We start from the raw sequence: 18,131 nt of genomic DNA, 5'->3' as shown, positions 1-18,131 counted from the left end.
CATCATTCAATCTCATACTAAAACTTACCAAAACTTACCAACTTTATCATTCTTTTGTCCAACCAAAACATACCACATTTACACATTAGTATCACATACCATAAGCCATTATCAACTATAAGTTCAAATACAAACTAGCCAAATCACATGGCTAAGTATATACATCACAAAACATAATCTCAAAACTACTAGCCTATACATGCCATACTTTAATATATACATTTTCCAAGTACCAAAATGAGGTTCAATAGTGTGGTGATGATCATCAACAATCCCTGAGCTTACAGTAGCTTCGATATCTATAACACAATGCAAATACACACAAAGTAAGCTTTCAAAATCTTAGTAAGCTCGTACCAAAAATCATAAACAGTATATAAAATATGAAACATCAATACATAAATATTTATAATTTCTCAAATCATCTATCATTTCTATGCCAACACAATTCATATGTTCATACCAATTCAATGAACTTCACATACATAATATCATCTACCACATAGGTATCGTACATACCTGAAACTTTCGTACTTATTAATTTTCATTCTCACCTTCCGTTCAGATATTTTAAGACTCTCTGTGAATTATTGTTACTTCAAACATCCGCACACTTAGTGCTTTAAACGTTAGCCAAAGCTAGAACAATTTCGCACACTTAGGGCCATCTTAATTAACCCAAACTATATCGGTATCACACACTTAGTGCCTTATATAGCCGAAGCTAGATTAAATCGCACACTTAGTTCCAAATACCATTAATTTACCATCGTATTAATCCAAACCAAATATATATACAATCCATGTATAAGCAAAGCATCAAAACATACTTATAACATCATATTTTGCGTACGAACTTACCTCGTACTCGAAATTTGTCGACTCGAATTTTTTACTCTATAATCTTTGACTTCCCTCGGTCTAAGTCTGAATTACTCTTTTCTTGATCTATATTTATTCAAAATTAACCCATTCATTCCAAAAATCATTCAAAACAATCCATAGACACATATTTAGGGCATTTTGCAAACTAGCCCTCACATTTTCACATTTTGACACTTTAGTCCCTAATTCACAAAATCACAAAATACACATAATTTTCTTATACACAAGCTTAGTCGAATTTTCATATCTCTCATAGAAGTCCATACATTTCATTTATTTCACATTTTAGTCTCTTAAAATAACATTTTTACAATTTAGCTCAAATTACTCAAATTCATCAAAAATCCAAAGATGTAACATGTAAACACAACATCAAGCTTTCATATTTCAACATATAACATCACCAAGCTCATGAATTCATCCATGGAACATTTCCAAATCATCAACAATTTCATGAATTCAAGCATGGGCTAGCTAGAGCACCTGACAACGATCACAAAAACATAGAAATTATCAAAAATCGAACAAAACTCATACCTTAATCACTAAATCAAAGTGTCGAATATGAAAGCTCTTCCAACCCTAATATCCTTTGTGATTTTCGGCCAAGAAGATGAACTAATGGCTTATTTCATGCATTTGTTTTATTTAACATAATTTAATTACTAAATACCAATTTTAACCTTATCTATATCATTATAATTCTACTAACTATTGTCCATATTTGTCCACTCATTAAACCAATGGTCTAATAACTACATAAAGACCTCTAATTTACAAAGCCAAGTCAAATAGGCACTTTTAACAAATAGCAAGCAACCTCTACCTTTTACGCGATTAGGTCCTTTTATCAAATTAAGCACACAAACAATTAAATTTTTAGACGAAACTTTCACACATGCTAATTCACATATCATAATCACAAAAAATAATATTTGAATATTTTTCTGACTCGAATATGTGGTTCCGAAACCATTATTTTGACTAGGGTCAAAACTGGACTGTTACAAGAGTCAAAGGCAAACTAGTTACGAAGTCCATCGTTATCCTATCTGTAACGCCCCAATTTTTGGGAATTCTGTGAATGTTGGCATAGGTTTAATTATGTTAGTGGGCCTCTAGAAGGCCCAAGCTTAAGATAGAACCTGGCAATTTTAGTTAATTTTTGTTCCATAAGAAAAAGGGGGTGAAATTATGAAATAGAACCTATGTGAAAATGTTTGAAAATGCTATAGGCTAAATTGAAGTGGCCAATTAAATAGGAGTGCAAAATAGGAGGATTTGCATGACAAACCTCCCATTTTACATGAAGTGGCCAGCCATCATGTTGTTGTAGACAATATGAGCACTTGATATCCATAATTCATGGTACAAATTGATAATGGGTTAGGTAAATGTTCCATGATAATGGATTAGGTAAATATTTCATGATAATGGGTTAGGTAAATGTTCCATGATAATGGTTTAGGTAAATGTTTCATGATGGGCATTTCATGTCTTTTGTATTAAAGAATTAAATGGATGAAATATGAAATTTTATTAAAAAAAAGGGTGAAAAGAACAAAGTTTTGTCCATCTTTGTTCATCGTAGCCTAAAGTTAGAGAAGAGAAAGGAGAGGAGAAAGCTCTTGAGTATTCGGTCACTAGGAGGAGGAAAATTGAAGGTAAGTTCTTGGTACCTTGCTTCTATTTTGAGGTTCATGAGTTCTTGATTCTACCTTAACTCTTGAAGCATATTTTGGTTTTTAGTTGTGTTGTGAGCATTTAGTCATGAATTAAAATGATGGAAATGGTTGTTGTTTCATGTTCTTTTGATGAAAAATGGAAGATAGGTGAAGTTGATCCAAACAAATGAGCATGCATGTGCCTTAGATGCTAAAGGGAAAAATCGGCTAACATGTTGTGCTTTAAAATGATGAAATGGAGATTATACTTAAGTAAAATCATAGATATGTGATGATTGATTGGTGATATACATGTTTAAATAACATGCATGCAAGTTATGTGTGAAAGAGTGATTTGGTAATAAATCTACTTGGGACAGTAGCAGTAACGTGACTTTGGAAAATCACCATAAATTGTGGGAGATGAATTAGAAGCTTAATAAATTATTTAATTAAATCTTATTGAGTCTAGTTTCAAATGAAATAAACAAGAACATATTTTGAATTATGTATAATGAGAAATTTGATTCGTAATGAAGAGTGGTCAGATTAGTCAAACAGTGAAACATGGGAAACTTTGAGAAAAATTTGGTATTGATTGGCTAAACCAAAAATTTTTAAAATTTTATGGATAGAAGATATATGAGTCTATTTTCAGGGAAAATTAACGGCACTTGATTTGGAGTTTCGTAGCTCCAGTTATAAATGATTTAGTGACTGTTGCTCAGGAAGACAGCTTGCAGTGAAATTATGATTATGTGGTAAACACTGACAAAAATTTGTTAATGAGTTGCTTATTGATTTCTTATAAGCTTACTCTGATCTGTAGGTGTGGTTGGCCAAATATTGTAAGGGGTTAATACGTAGTTCGTATTTGAATAGTTAGATTAACGTGTTAGTAATCCAATTGTAGGCGGTTCGTGTATGGATCTCGTCAGCATATCGTCGCAAACAGGTGTGTAAACTAACACCCTCTTATAGACTAGATCGGCACAAGCTGAAAAGTCGAAATGCCAAAAAGTCGGTATTTTGAGATCTTGCGAGTGTGTGAATGCTCATGAGATTAATATTTTGATGTATATGGTAAATTAAAGTGATAAGACTGCAGAGTGCGCGATTCTGTGCATTTCGATATTTTTAGGCTTAATGGGCCAAAAACGGGATAATGGGCCAACGGACCCAAATTGGTAAGAAAACGCGGTAAGTGTTTCTGATCGTACGTAAATGGCTATGTTATGTATGAAAACCTTAAGAATAGTTAAATTACTTGAATACCCCTATGTATGCAAAATTACCATTATACCCCTAGGGTTACTTTTGACTGAAAAGCATGACGACCTGATTTTGTATGATGTATGCCATGATTATATATCTGTTGCATGGGGACATGGGTTATATTATGAAGGAACCATCCTGGTGGCTATGCCATAATTATCTGATTTGGTGGCTCTGCCACATATATTTGTTCTGGTGGCTATGCCACGATTATCTGATCTGGTGGCTCTGCCACATATATCTGTTCTGGTGGCTCTGCCACAATATCTGTATCTGGTTACTTCGTCACAATATCTGGCAGCCTCGCTGCGATTTCTGTGGTGTGTAGCGGTTGGGTGGGTCGAGTAGTCTCCCCACATGGTGTAAGGCTGGTACGAGGGTGTTATGGATGAATCTGGGTTGGGTTTCTGCATAAACATGTAATATCTGTTCTGTTCTGTTATGGGCCTATGGGCTTTATTCTGAATTCTGTTCTGGGCTAAGGCCAACTTATTCTATTTCTATGGTTTGAGCTAATATAGGCTATGGTTGGGTTAATTTACACACTGAGTTTCCCCAAACTCACCCCTTTTATTTTCATCCACGCAGGTAATCCCCAACCATAGTGGGCTTGGAGCTGTGAGGGAATTCGGAGTTGCCACCCGTTCTGAAAGTTTGATTTTCTTCTAATGAACTGGACATCCTTTTATTTACGTTTGAAGTTTTGGGTTTTTAAATGTAATAAGGCCGCTTAATTATTTTTGATGGTTTTAATATGTATTACTAAGATAGGTGTTACTTATTTTAACTGTTGAAATTGGATAGCTTTAGGGCGCGTTTTCAAAAAAAAAACAACAATTGATTTCAAAATAACATGACAACAAGCAAAGCTTCCGCAATGAAAGTATTTTCCAAAATTAATCACTTTTCCTAAAAATGACTTAATCAAATCGGTTTCCTAGAAATATCCATGACGTTAAGGTGTGGCAATAGCGGTATGCATGTCTAGGATTGGATCCGAAGGGAGCTTGGTACTTAAGCAGTCCGATGGACTCACCACCTCTTTTCCGGTTTCCTACCTGGTGCACAGCTTCAATTCATTTTAACCTATAATGAAATTATCTTTTAAAACACTAAGTGAGTTTTTTCTGGATCAACAATATAAAATGTTTTGAATGCTTCGATGTGGCATGTCGGATCCAGCCATAACATCTGGGCCGGGTTTAGGGTGCTACACTATCCCATTTCCACTCGGGTACCATCACTGGCTGAAGTAAACTCGAAGGCACTTGGTGTTTAGCTTTTACTTATTGACAAATCAAACATTTTGATACAGATTCAAGGATATCTCGTTTCATACCTGACCATCAATACAATTTCTTCAAATCATTATATATTTTTGTACTACCTGGATGAATTGGTAAACAACCACTGTGTGCTTCATGTAAAATTTTCTGAACAAGTTCATATTTTTTGGTACACATACTCTATCCCTGAACATCAAACAATCATCCAAGCTGATCCGAAAGTCTGAATCATTACCTAATTCACACTAAGCTCTTTTGGCTTGCAATTCAGTATCATTATTTTGCGTTTCACAAATTTGCTTAAGAAATATCGGTCTAGCTCTCATCTCGGCCAAAATTGAACCATCATTAAACAAAGTCATTTTTGTATCCATAGCTCTCAAAGCAAACAAGGACTTTTTGCTCAAGCATCTGCGACTACATTTGCCTGTCCCAGATGATAGTCAATTACTAATTCATAATCTTTCAGTAACTCGAGCCATCTCCGTTGTCACAAGTTTAGATCTTTTTGAGTCATCAAATATTTTAAACTCTTATGATCAGTAAAAATATGTCATTTCTCACCGTACAAATAATGATGCCAAATTTTCAAAGCAAAAACAACGGCGGGTCAGTTTCAAATCGTGCATCGGATAATTCTTCTCGTGTGGTTTCAACTATCTCGAGGTATAAGCTATCACTTTTCCCTCTTGCATCAACACACAACCCAAACCATTTAATGAAGCGTCACTATAAATTACAAATTCTTTTCCCGATTTAGGATGTACTAAAACCGATGCCTCGGTCAATAATGCTTTCAATTTCTCAAAACTTTGCTGACATTTTTCGGACCATTCAAATTTAACATCTTTTTGCAACAACTTGGTCATAGGAGTAGCAATCATTGAAAATCCTTTGAAAAAATGTCAGTAATAACCGGCTAAACCCAAAAAGCTTCTAACTTCTGATACATTCCTTGGCGGTTTCCACTCAACAATTGCTCAAATCTTGCTTGGATCAATCCGATTACCATCACCTGAAACGATATGTCCTAAAAATTTGAATTTGCAGAGCCAAAACTCACTTTTACTGAATTTAGCAAACAATTTCTTATCTCTCAAGGCCTGCAATACAATTCTTAAATGCCCAACATGCTCGGACTCATCTCGAGAATAAATTAGAATATCATTGATGAACACAACCACAAACATATCTAAATACGATCGGAAGATCCGATTCATAAAATCCATAAATACGGTAGGAGCATTAGTTAATCCAAAAGGCATAACAAGAAATTCATAATGCCCATGCCTTGTCCTAAAAGCGATTTTCGGCACATCCGACTCTTTAACTCTCAACTGATAGTAGCCCGATCTCAAATCAATCTTTGAGAATATTACTACTCCTTTTAACTGATCAAACAAGTCATCGATCCTCAGCAAACGATACTTGTTCTTAATAGTCACCTTGCTGAGCTGCCGGTAATCGATACAAAGTCTTATAGATCCGTCTTTCTTCTAAACAAATAACACTGGAGCAGCCTAGGAGAAAAACTCGGTCTCGCAAAACCTTTATCTGTCAACTTTTGCAACTGAGCTTTCAATTCTTTCAATTCAATTGGAGCCATCATATACGGAGAAATCGATATTGGTGAAGTCCCAAGTACTAAATCAATGGAAAACTTAACCTCTCTGATCGGAGGTAACCCAGGCAACTCTTTTGGAAACACATCTGGATATTTACAAACTACCGGCACTGATTAAATTTTCAATTCAGACATGTTTGTATTCAACACATAAGCAAGATAAGCTTCACAACCTTTCCTTACGTACCTCTGAGTAGATATAGACAAAATCACAGTAGGAAATTCACTTGATTAATCAGTTTCCACCCAAAGAACATCACCGCTTTTACATTTCAATTTGATAGTTTTTTGTCTACAATTTACTTTGGCATCATGCATTGTCAACCAGTCCATACCCAAAATAACATTGAATTCGTCAAATGGTAACAACATTAAGTCAGCCAGAAAACAGTGACTTCGAATCATCAAAAGACAATTCTTGTAAACTTTATCAACTAGCACATATTTGCCTAAGGGGTTTGACACTTTAATCACAAACTCAGTAAACTCAATGGGCAAATTCTTACGAGATACCAAATTCATACAAACATAAGAATGAGTCAATCCAAGATCGATCAATGCAATAACATTAGTATCATAGAGAGCAAATGTACTGGTAATCACATCGGGAGATGGCGCATCCTCACGAGCACGTATGGCATAAGCTCTAGTAGGTGCTCTAGCTTCGGATCTCACAGCTGAAACCTTTGTCACTCCTTTACTGCTAGTTCTATTCCCGGTATTTCTTGGTGGCCTACCTCTATTGGTAGTATTCTCAGCCTAGTACTCTGAAATTTTTCTTCTTCAACCATCTTAGGGCAATCTCAGATAAAATGCTCTTGAGAACCACATTTAAAACAAGGTCGGTCATTCATTCTACACTCATCGGGATGTCATCTACCACAACGCTGACATTCAAGTTTATTAGACCTAACATTACGCACACTTTCCATTGAAGTAGCTTGAGTTTTAGGACCCGAATATTGTTTCCCGCGATCTCTGTGTGAATACCCAGCTGAAACATTCAAATGAGAATACATTTCTCTAGATTTATTTGACTGAGATTGAAATGACTTACTCATCGGCCTTTTTCTTGCATCTCTAGCCTCACTCTCGGCCTTTCTTTTCTCTTTGCTTAGTTCTTCAGCTTTGCAAGCTCGTTCAACCAATACAACAAATTCTTTTAGTTCTAAGATTCCAACTAACAGTCTAATGTCCTCATTCAGCCCATCTTCAAATCTTTATGTTTCTGTCGATGAACCGTTGACTAATATATTTCTTTCAGAATTCCTCTTGAAAGAATTCCCATGAAACCCTCTCTCTCAGTACCATAGATACTAGTGTCTTCCGCCAGTGATATACTATGCTCCTCAATAACGATATAGCACATTTCAAGCATTTGTCGGATGTACATGATAACTCATCAAATAACCTGATAGTATTCTCAAGCCAACTCTCTCGGGGTCTTCATCTACATTTGCTCTAAATTCTATAGCCCCTTGCTTTCAAATTTTATCAACCAGAGGCTTATTCAATCTTACCAATTCTACACCTTGAGGAACTATGGGAATCAATTAGGGTGAAGGAAGGGGTGAAAGATGTTGAGCAGTCGGATTTTTTCGAACAAACTCTAAATACCACTCGTTCATCATGTGGAGGAAGGCTTCCCTAACTCTTCCTCTCTGACTAACCGTGGGAGGTCTACTTTCAAATGGCGCTGCCCCTTGAGCAGGAGCCAGTGCATTACTTTTTACCTCATCAACTACAGTTTGATCGGGATCCATTTACTATATGAAAACACAATTTAAAATTGTCAAGAGTCATCACACTATCACAATTTATTCATGATATGTATAGCTAGACTTTTACACATGCTACGTTAGTTTGAGAATCGACTAAATCGAAGCTCTGATACCATTAAATGTAACACCCCTTATACACATTTAATGTCAAAACAGGGTACGAAACATTACCGAACTTATCACATGAGCAACCATACAATTCCGAGTCATGAATTTGCGTCCAAATTAAAACCATTTGCATTTAATCATAAATTCCCTAGTACAAGCCTACGATGCCCAAAACGTATATTGGAAGTGATTTAGGACTAAATCGAGAACTTGAGAAATTTTTACAAAACTTAGAAAATTTTTCACTAAACAGGGGTCACACGCCCGAGCGGGCAGGCCGTGTGGTCACACACGCCCGTGTCGCAACCCCGTGTAACTCACTGAATTGTAACTCATGAACAAATTGAGATCTCACGGCCAAGCCACACCCCCGTGTGCTAGGTCGTGTGGAAAATTAATTTTTATAAACTCGGTGCAGACTTCATACGGCCAAGGCACACACCCGTGTTCGAGGCCGTGTCGTCCACACAACTGAGACACACGCCCGTGTGCTCAATTCTGAGCATTCTATTTCTCAAAATTTAGGTGCAGGGGACACACGGCCTAAACACATTCCCGAGCGGCAAACCGTGTATCAAGCATGGCCTAGACACACACCTGTGTGTCTACCTGTGTGGACAAAAATAAGACTATTTACCAAGCCATTTTGCCACCCTTTAATGCACACACCTACACAACATAACATAGCATCAATCCAAGCATATACATACAACCAAACATCCACAATCAAAACATCAACACATCATTCATGAGAGACATCATTATATGAATATACTTATAACCAATATTAGCCCATTTCCAATGGCCTTATACAAAATGAACTTCTAACCAATATAAGCCAATACATTTGGCCAAATCAATTATGACACATAACAAAATGACCAAGTCCCCTATACATGCCATAACTCAAAATGTTGATTTCATTAATACCAAAATAATTGTTAATAGTGTGAGTGGATCTTCGACGATCTCTGAACCTAAGCTAGCTTGGTGTCACTAAAAGACAAGGGAAAGAAAGGGGAGTAAACTTTATAGCTTAATAAGTTCATATGCAAATAATAAGCATCTTAACCACACCTTAATCATGCAATTTATATAATGTGAGATAACATAAATGTTACTAAAATCTCATAGTCATAATTTGCACAATCACAACCTTACCAAGAATTCATCACCCATCGAGTTTACTACTTATGAGTTTTACGTACATACTTGTACCAACTCGTAACATAACCACATCATTTCACATCTTTGACATTCCTGTTGAACACTTGGAATATTACCAGACACTCGAAAAATCTTGCACATCAGTGTCATATATGTAGCTAAAGCTACCTCATATCTCATAACACATATAGGCTCGCTCACGAGCTATTCACGGGCCTGCTCGCTAAAGTTGTCAGTAAGGACGTAGCTACACAGTGCTGCTTACAAAGTTGTTAGGTATCTGCAACATATGCCGGAATACCCATCCACTGGTAGGACGTACAAGACCAGCACCTGGATTACATAAACACATATGCACATGGGTTCCTAGTGACATGTCACTCGTATCCTATTCTATTCCTAAGGTTCAATCGGGATTTCTTGCTTGTCAAAACTTTGTCAAATACGTCCAAAGAGTCAATCACACAATTCATGCAATATTAAAGCATTTAAAACATAAATATAACATTGCATTATTTACATACAAACTTACCTCGATACAAAAATAGTATAATTGGACCTAATCGTCAAACACTTTGCTTTTCCCCCGATCTAGGTCCGAACCTCATTTTTCTTAATCTATAATATCAAATTTAACTTATTTAATACTCAAATTTGGCCCAAAAATCATATTATGAAAAAATTACATTTTTGTCCTAATGTTTCACATTTTTACAATTTAGTCCCTAGGCTCGTAAAATGAAATGTATTCAAGTTCTTCAAAACTCAAGCCTAGTCGAACCATTTTCATACTCATATCAGCCCACATTTTTCACTTAACCACACTTTTACTATTCATTTTATAACTTTTAAAAATAAGTCTTTTTTGACATTTTTACCTTAAATCACTTAGGAAATGTTGTTTATCTAACACCAAACATGCATTTTCTACCATTAGACATCAAAATACACAAATATCTAACATGGATAAATTTTTAAACTTCATGTTTCTTTCAAATTAGTCCTTGAAATAGCTAGATTAGGTTACAAGGATCTCAAAAACATGAAAATCATTAAAAAAACAGGGCTAGAACGGGCTTACAATCGAGCTTGAAAGCTTGGAAAACCTAGCTATGTCCTCTCTTGTGATTTTTGGCCATGGGAGGATGAAATTGAGAAGAAAACATCTTTTATTAGTTAAATTTTTTCTTTGTTACCCAAATGACCAAAATGCCCTTAATGCCAAACTTTGAAATTTCACCCTGCCATGTCCATATTTGTCCACCAAGAAGTATAATGGTCTAATTACCATTTAAGGACCTCTAATTTAAAATTTCATTTCAATTAGACACCTCTAGCATCTAGAACACACATTTTGCACTTATTGTAATTTAGTCCTATTAGTCAAATTGGACACTCTATCAGTAAAATTTCTTAACGAAATTTTCACACAATCATTCATTCATAATGTAGACCTTAAATAAATAATAAAAATTAACATTTCTACTTCGAATTTGTGGTCCCAAAACCACTATTCTAACTTGACCCTGAAACGGTATTGTGGAATAAGTTCATGCCTAAGGGGTAGTGCACTCTTTTATCTGTAGCACTATGCAAGTTAAGTTACAAGGTAAGTTGATTAAAAATCAACTGGATGTAAATCAAGGTACTCAATTAGGTTTTTTGAAAGTTGTAAACCCTTGGAAAAGACAATTCAATAAAGATGTCACGCATGCCAGGTTCCACTATGAGAACATGGGTCATAAATATATATTATGATATGGACTTGAGAAAAAAGGGAGTTTCTTTTCTCTTCTTTCTTCCATTTTAAGAAAACAAATATATTGTGCGATTTCCTTAGAGATGAGTATAGTTCTCTCTTGTTAAGCTGAAACTAAGGATTTGAGTTCATTAAGAAGGTTGTTTCATATCCTGCGTAACCATTATAGTCTTACATGTTAATCTTTAATAAAGTAAGCCTATTTTATGTGATTGATGGTAAAATGAAGAAATAAGGCTTTGCATGGGGTCATTTATGGTTAATATGATGATGATCTATAGTATTTAAATGAGCTTTAATGTTGTTCCCATGTTTTATAAGCAGTGGTGGCTTTAGTTTCTTGTTGAAAGTTGAATATGGAGTTCAAGTTGCAGTCCAAGGTGGTCAAGTGAGTCTTTATTCTAAATCTTGCACGAGTACTATTCATACCATGATATATGTGGAAAATTGATTGAATAGTGATGTTGAGATCATGAAAGATGTAGTATGAGATGGATGATGTATGAGTAATGTAGAGTGAAGTATGGTTATATTTGAACATCTAGAATGTATAATATGAGATGTGTGTTATGTTGTTTGGATATTAATAAATCCAGATGATTGTGTTTAGTTTCTTCCGATGCATAAAAGTTCTATAAAGTTATTATGTGTCTGTTATTCGTGGATTTGTCTAAAAGGGCTCCGTCGAGACTTTAAACACGAACTCTGAAGTGAAACTCTGAATGAAAAGCCCATGGCCATGACACCATCTAAAAGGAATTAAAGGATAGTGATTACCCAATAGGGTTCTATGTGTGTCCCAGGACGATGATGGGAAAACCTCACGTATTGTGAGTTTAGGCAAATCCATGTTGTAAACACGTCAGGAAAGAATAAGCCCTTATGGAGAACTATAAAAAAATAAGCCTTTGTGGCAAACTATGAAAAGAATAAGCCTTTGAGGTGAACTATGAAAGAATAAGTCTTTGTGGGGAATTAGAAAAGAATGAGCCTTTATGGCAAACTATGAAAGAATAAGTCTTTGTGGAGAACTATGAAAGAATAAGTCTTTGTGGCGAGCTATGAAAGAATAAGCCTTTGTTGTGAACTATGAAAGATTAGCCTTTGTGGTGAACTCTGTATGAAGTGATGTGAAGTGTCCCACATGACCCTTAATCACAATTAGAAAGACTAGAATGAACTAGAGTGTTTGATGATTTCAAGGTAAGGACCAAGTAAATTCAAGAAATGATTGATAGTTTGAAGAAATAACGAGATGGATGAGCTTTCATTGAAAGAACAAATTTAAATAACGACTGCGTCTAATAATTTGAAGAAGGGCATCTGTCTGTAAACAGTAATAGAAAAGAGTAGTAGAAGTTAAGATTAGGTATGAAGAGCAATTTTGAGCAATGGTTTGCAAATAATACGAATAATCCATGATTAAGATTAGTTGAAGGAGATTCCTAAGAGAATGAAGTTACTATTTTTGATGGTAATGGATTCAGACTAGGATATAACAGATAGAAGGAATAAAAATGTTTTGCAACTTATTTGACACTTATTATGATAGATAGTGGATGATGAAAAAGAGAAGCTAGTGGTGATGAACTACTTGGAACTTTATGGAAATGATGACTAAGGTATAAGAGATTATTTCTCACTGAGTTCTTATGAACTTACTTGAGTTACACTTTATGTTTTAGGTTGAATGTGCATATGCGTCAGGAAGGACGATGCCAGGACTACGCCGAACAAAGTGGCATATTGGGTTATTATGCATACAGAGCAAGTTTGATGGCATGTTTTAAAGTTTGAAATGTCACTTAGAAAACCATATATTGGAATAACTGTAATAGATTAAGATTTCAAATTAAATATCCTTGTAATTAAATTATCATGTGTCACAATTGTATCTACCTATTGTACATATATATTTATGTAATTTAGTTTGAATTTCTTTGAAGTTAACTTGTGAATTTGTAATTTGTATAAGTAGAATAAGATTTTTCTGTATTTTTGTGGTAATAACCGAGATCCAGATCTGGCAAATTAGATCGGATTAAGGGTGTTATAGACCTTTCTTACTGCAGAAGAAAGATTTAGACTTAGATAAGTCTTTACGTTTCCTGGTTCTCTTCTTTTCCACCTATGGTTTCCTAAAGACCTTAGCATTGGCTTTCTTAGCATGTTTTCCCTTCCCTTTTGAGGAAGAAGCAATAGCTATCTTTGCTTCTACTCATCGGATCGGCTAACCGCCATCGAACATCAACTCATAGGATCGTAGTTCCTTTGTGAGTTGTGTAAGTGTCAAGTTCTTCTTTCCAAGGTTATAAGCGACTCAAAAGCTAGAAAAATCCTTGGATAAGTTTTCTAACACTATCTCAATTCGGGTGTTTTGGTCTAGATTGACCTCATTGTTTATGGCCTCGACAAAGTAGCCCATAAGAGTGATCATATGGTCTTTACAGGGCTTTTGCTTGGCATTCATCAAGCTAGTTATAGTAGATTGTCGAGCCAAGGTAGCTTGGCCTCCAAACATCTCTTTAGTGATCTTATAGCTCTCCAATTGCTTATACAGTGTGCTAGTCACACTTGCTATCATATAGTAATGATCTATCTCATCAGACTCTTCCCAGCATTTTCTAGCCTCAGCTTGAGTGGCCGGAAGGAACTTATTATCATGAACTATTTTAAGTTTCTCATAGTTCAGGACAATTATCAAGTTCCTTTTCCATCCCTTATATTTATTTTTGATTAGTTTGTTTTCAGTGAGTATGTTCAATAAAGGAGTGGGAGTAATTTTCGAACTAAAACAAAAAACATTCAATTATTAATATCTTTGTATAAGTAAGTGTTAAAAAAAAATTTTGCAACATTATGATAAGCATTAAGATGATTCATGCGTCTTACATTAAACCTTGGAAACATTTGTAAGTCGTTGCAATAATGATTCCCACACCCATTGAATAAAGACACTGTGGGGTGATCATGATCAACTAGTAAGAATATGGATTTCTATCCAATTAGTACATGAACCTAATTCCTTAGGAATTCGTATGTACTAATAATCGTGTAACATTTGGTCATCATTCTAACTTTGTAGAGATTTGTGGGGAGTTACTAGAACAAAAGAAATGTGCAACTGTACACACAATCACAACAAGTAATAAAGTGACAGGTAAATGTCGAGTTATCATACCCACAAGGACTATGAAAAGAATTATTTATGAAAGCACTCTTAAAAACACTTTGGTGAAGAAAAATGTTTTAATTTGAAGAAGTGATTAAAAACTAAGATTTTAACAAAGTAAAATAAATTTAAATAAAATAAAAGTTCAATGCACAATTTCAAAAAATGATTTTAACCAAGATGACATAATTGTGTTAGATTAATTACATTTCTTAACTTAGAATTATTAAACTCATGTTTATGTTGTTACGAATAAATTCACAACAACTGGGTAATTTGCTAACTTATGAACATACTTACCTACCAAAAGCCATTTATCTCTTGACTATATCTCTATGTTAATTCAACCGATTAAACAAATTTTAATAGGCAAATGTGTTCATGCACATACATACTTATGAAATTAAGACAATCTCTTGTACATATCTCTATGTCAATTCAAACAAATCATTTCAATCTCATAAGCACATAAAAGATTACGTGAAGTAACAATGTATTTCTACCTTGAAACAGTTTAATCACAACTTATGTCGTTGCTAATTTAACCCTCAGCTACCTTAGATGATTAAACATGCACTGATTAAGTATCATTTCAATTAATTGCAATTTCAATCCATTTAAATAATTAATTCATTAGTTACCTTACAATTGTAATCCAAGAATAACTTAGTCATGGTTTTACTTAAGCAAACATCTTACCAAGGCCTATAACAACACAAACACAATTTTAATAAATTAAGTAGACGAAATAAAATCAACCTAACATGAATTAAATTCAATCCATATTAATTAAATTTAACAATTCAACGTCACAAATATTCATAGACATGTTCATCATAACAACAACAAAATTAAAAAGATAAGGAACAAGAATCAAATCCGGTGTTCTTCGTGGCTTGACTATTTGCTCCACTCCTCCTTCTCCACTTGTTCTTGTCGAACTGAGGCTTCTACGAACACTTGAATGCTGCTCCAAATGGTGGTTGATTGACTTTTTTTCAAGAGGTGAAATCGGCAAGGGAATAGGGGAAGAAAACGAAGAACAATAGAAGTGAATAAAGAGAGAAAAATGAGAGAGAAGTGAAGAGATGATAAGGGTTGAGATGTGTTTGAAGTGAGCAGAAAAAGGAGTATTTATAGGTTGATATGGCTGATAAAATTAGCAAAAATCATCAGCCATAGAGTCCCCCCATGGCCGGCCATACATGTGGCAAGTGTGAAGAATTCAAACTTGCTATTTTAAGGTAGGGGCAAATCTATAAAGGCACAAATAGTGAAGGGTTTGAATGCAATTTGAAGGAGTCTTCAAGGGCCATTTTTAAAGTTAAATAATCAGCCAAGCAAGCTGATTGGGTCAACATGTGGGACGGTTTTGGGCTGCCAAGTGCTCGGTTGGATCAATTTTCTCAGTTCAACTCAACTGGGCCACTTTTCATAATTAATTAATAATAATTTATTTAACCCAAATTAAATTGGATTAAATTAAAATTAATTATATTATGAATTAATAAACATAATTTGGACCGTAGGCTAAAAAATTAATTTGCCTTGATGCTTCAAAATTGCTTCTCAGTTTTGTGCTTCTAGTAGTGTCTGCCGAGCTATTTTTTGCCCTTTGTACGAATCTGTCGAAAATGATCAAAATTAATCAAAATTTATTATAAAATTAAGTAAAATTAAACATGTTAATAATTTAATTACAATTTAATTATTTTATAATAATTAAAAAATTTTCGACAAGAATTTTACCGAAACTGCATGAATTTGAGTTAAAAAGGGCATGAAAAAGTGTGTATATTTTCATGTGTCCAGTTACTTAACTAGAAAATCTTGAATGTATAACCATCAACTCGACACCTATTACATCATGCGCTACAATTCTGTTATCCTCTTTGAAGATAAAACTTCTAGATGTTCCTCTTTGACTAGTTACTTAACTAGAAAATCTTGAATGTATAGTCATCATGGGAAAATCTCATCGAGTAACATGCTTTGACTAGTTATCCTCTTTGAAGATAAAACTTCTACATGTTCCATATGATAATACCTACCCTATAGGTCAGTCCAATTATCATATGAAAAGAAGATAGTGCTTCCTACTTTCAAGAACTCTCCTTAGTGAGATCCACATGGAAATCCTACCATAGAGTAATACACTTGCCATGCCATTACAATAGATCGTTCAGGGAGGTTGTAAGTCTTGTTTAGGGACCTTCTCCCACTCAATATTTTAAAAAATATACAAGGTTTTTAAGTTTGGTTTCAATCATGAATGATCAATATATGCATGACAAGTACATGTGGCATTCTTAACTAATCTATATGGCATGCTTATCTCATATATGCATTAATATACATTCATAGTCATAGAAATATCATCATGCTTATCTCATAAATATAAAAACATAAAAGTTAAATGACTCTGACCAACCAAATTTTCCATGATTCCATCCTAGAAAAATAATAAAATTATAAAATTACAAAATTCACTCCAAAGCATACTTCGGGTCTTCAATTTTGCCACCACAAACTTCTGCTGTAGTCCTGGTTCACGTTTCTATTGTCTTTTCTCCATTTTTTACATGTCGTCACAACCGTTGGCCACCACCAGCTAATGTTAGCCACCGTCAGGCTGCCATCGACCACCGTCGGTCATCACTAAGAAAAATTGGGTTATAGCCGACCATTGTCGAACCACCGTCGGCCACTGTTGCACCACTGGTAACCTCCTACTGTCGAACCACTATTGGCTACCCTCTGGTTCAGGTTCATGTTGTATTATCTCGGTTCTTACGTTTCGTTGAAAATAATTTTACAAAAATTCTTATGTCCATTTTCGACTCACATATTTTATTCTAAAATAATAAAACTAAAATCATACGCGGAGACGATAGTCCACGGTCTAAAATATTTATGCCCGAAAAAAAAATTAAATTACAAATAAATTTCTAGGAATCACAACTTTGGCAAAAATTACTTTATCATCCATAACAATAAAATAAATATGTACATTCATTCACATACGTTCTCCTAAATATGCGAATAATTACATGTCATATCTTATCTAATATTAATCAAACAAGATGAAGAGAGAGATTTGATCTTGATTTACACTATAAACATAGCACAACCTGGTGCTTAGATACCAATTGTTGGAAAAAATTTTGTTTGAAAATTGTTTTCTAGCACATCGAAAAATTAAAATTATGAAAATCAACTCGCTTGTGATATTTATAACAATAAACCTTAGATCGAAATTGTACATGTGTTTTCGGATAAGGGAAACCTTGATGTTTTCCTACTTTCAACCAAATAATCTTATTCACTATGCTCATGCCACGAATTGCTTTTTCAGTTTGGGATCAAACCAATTGAATCAAAACACAAGACTAGAAAAAGTTTTCTTTTCC

The sequence above is a fragment of the Gossypium hirsutum genome, chromosome A01 (assembly GCF_007990345.1).
Source record: "Gossypium hirsutum isolate 1008001.06 chromosome A01, Gossypium_hirsutum_v2.1, whole genome shotgun sequence".
NCBI lineage: Eukaryota > Viridiplantae > Streptophyta > Magnoliopsida > Malvales > Malvaceae > Gossypium > Gossypium hirsutum.
Note: the sequence above shows the minus strand (reverse complement) of the source record.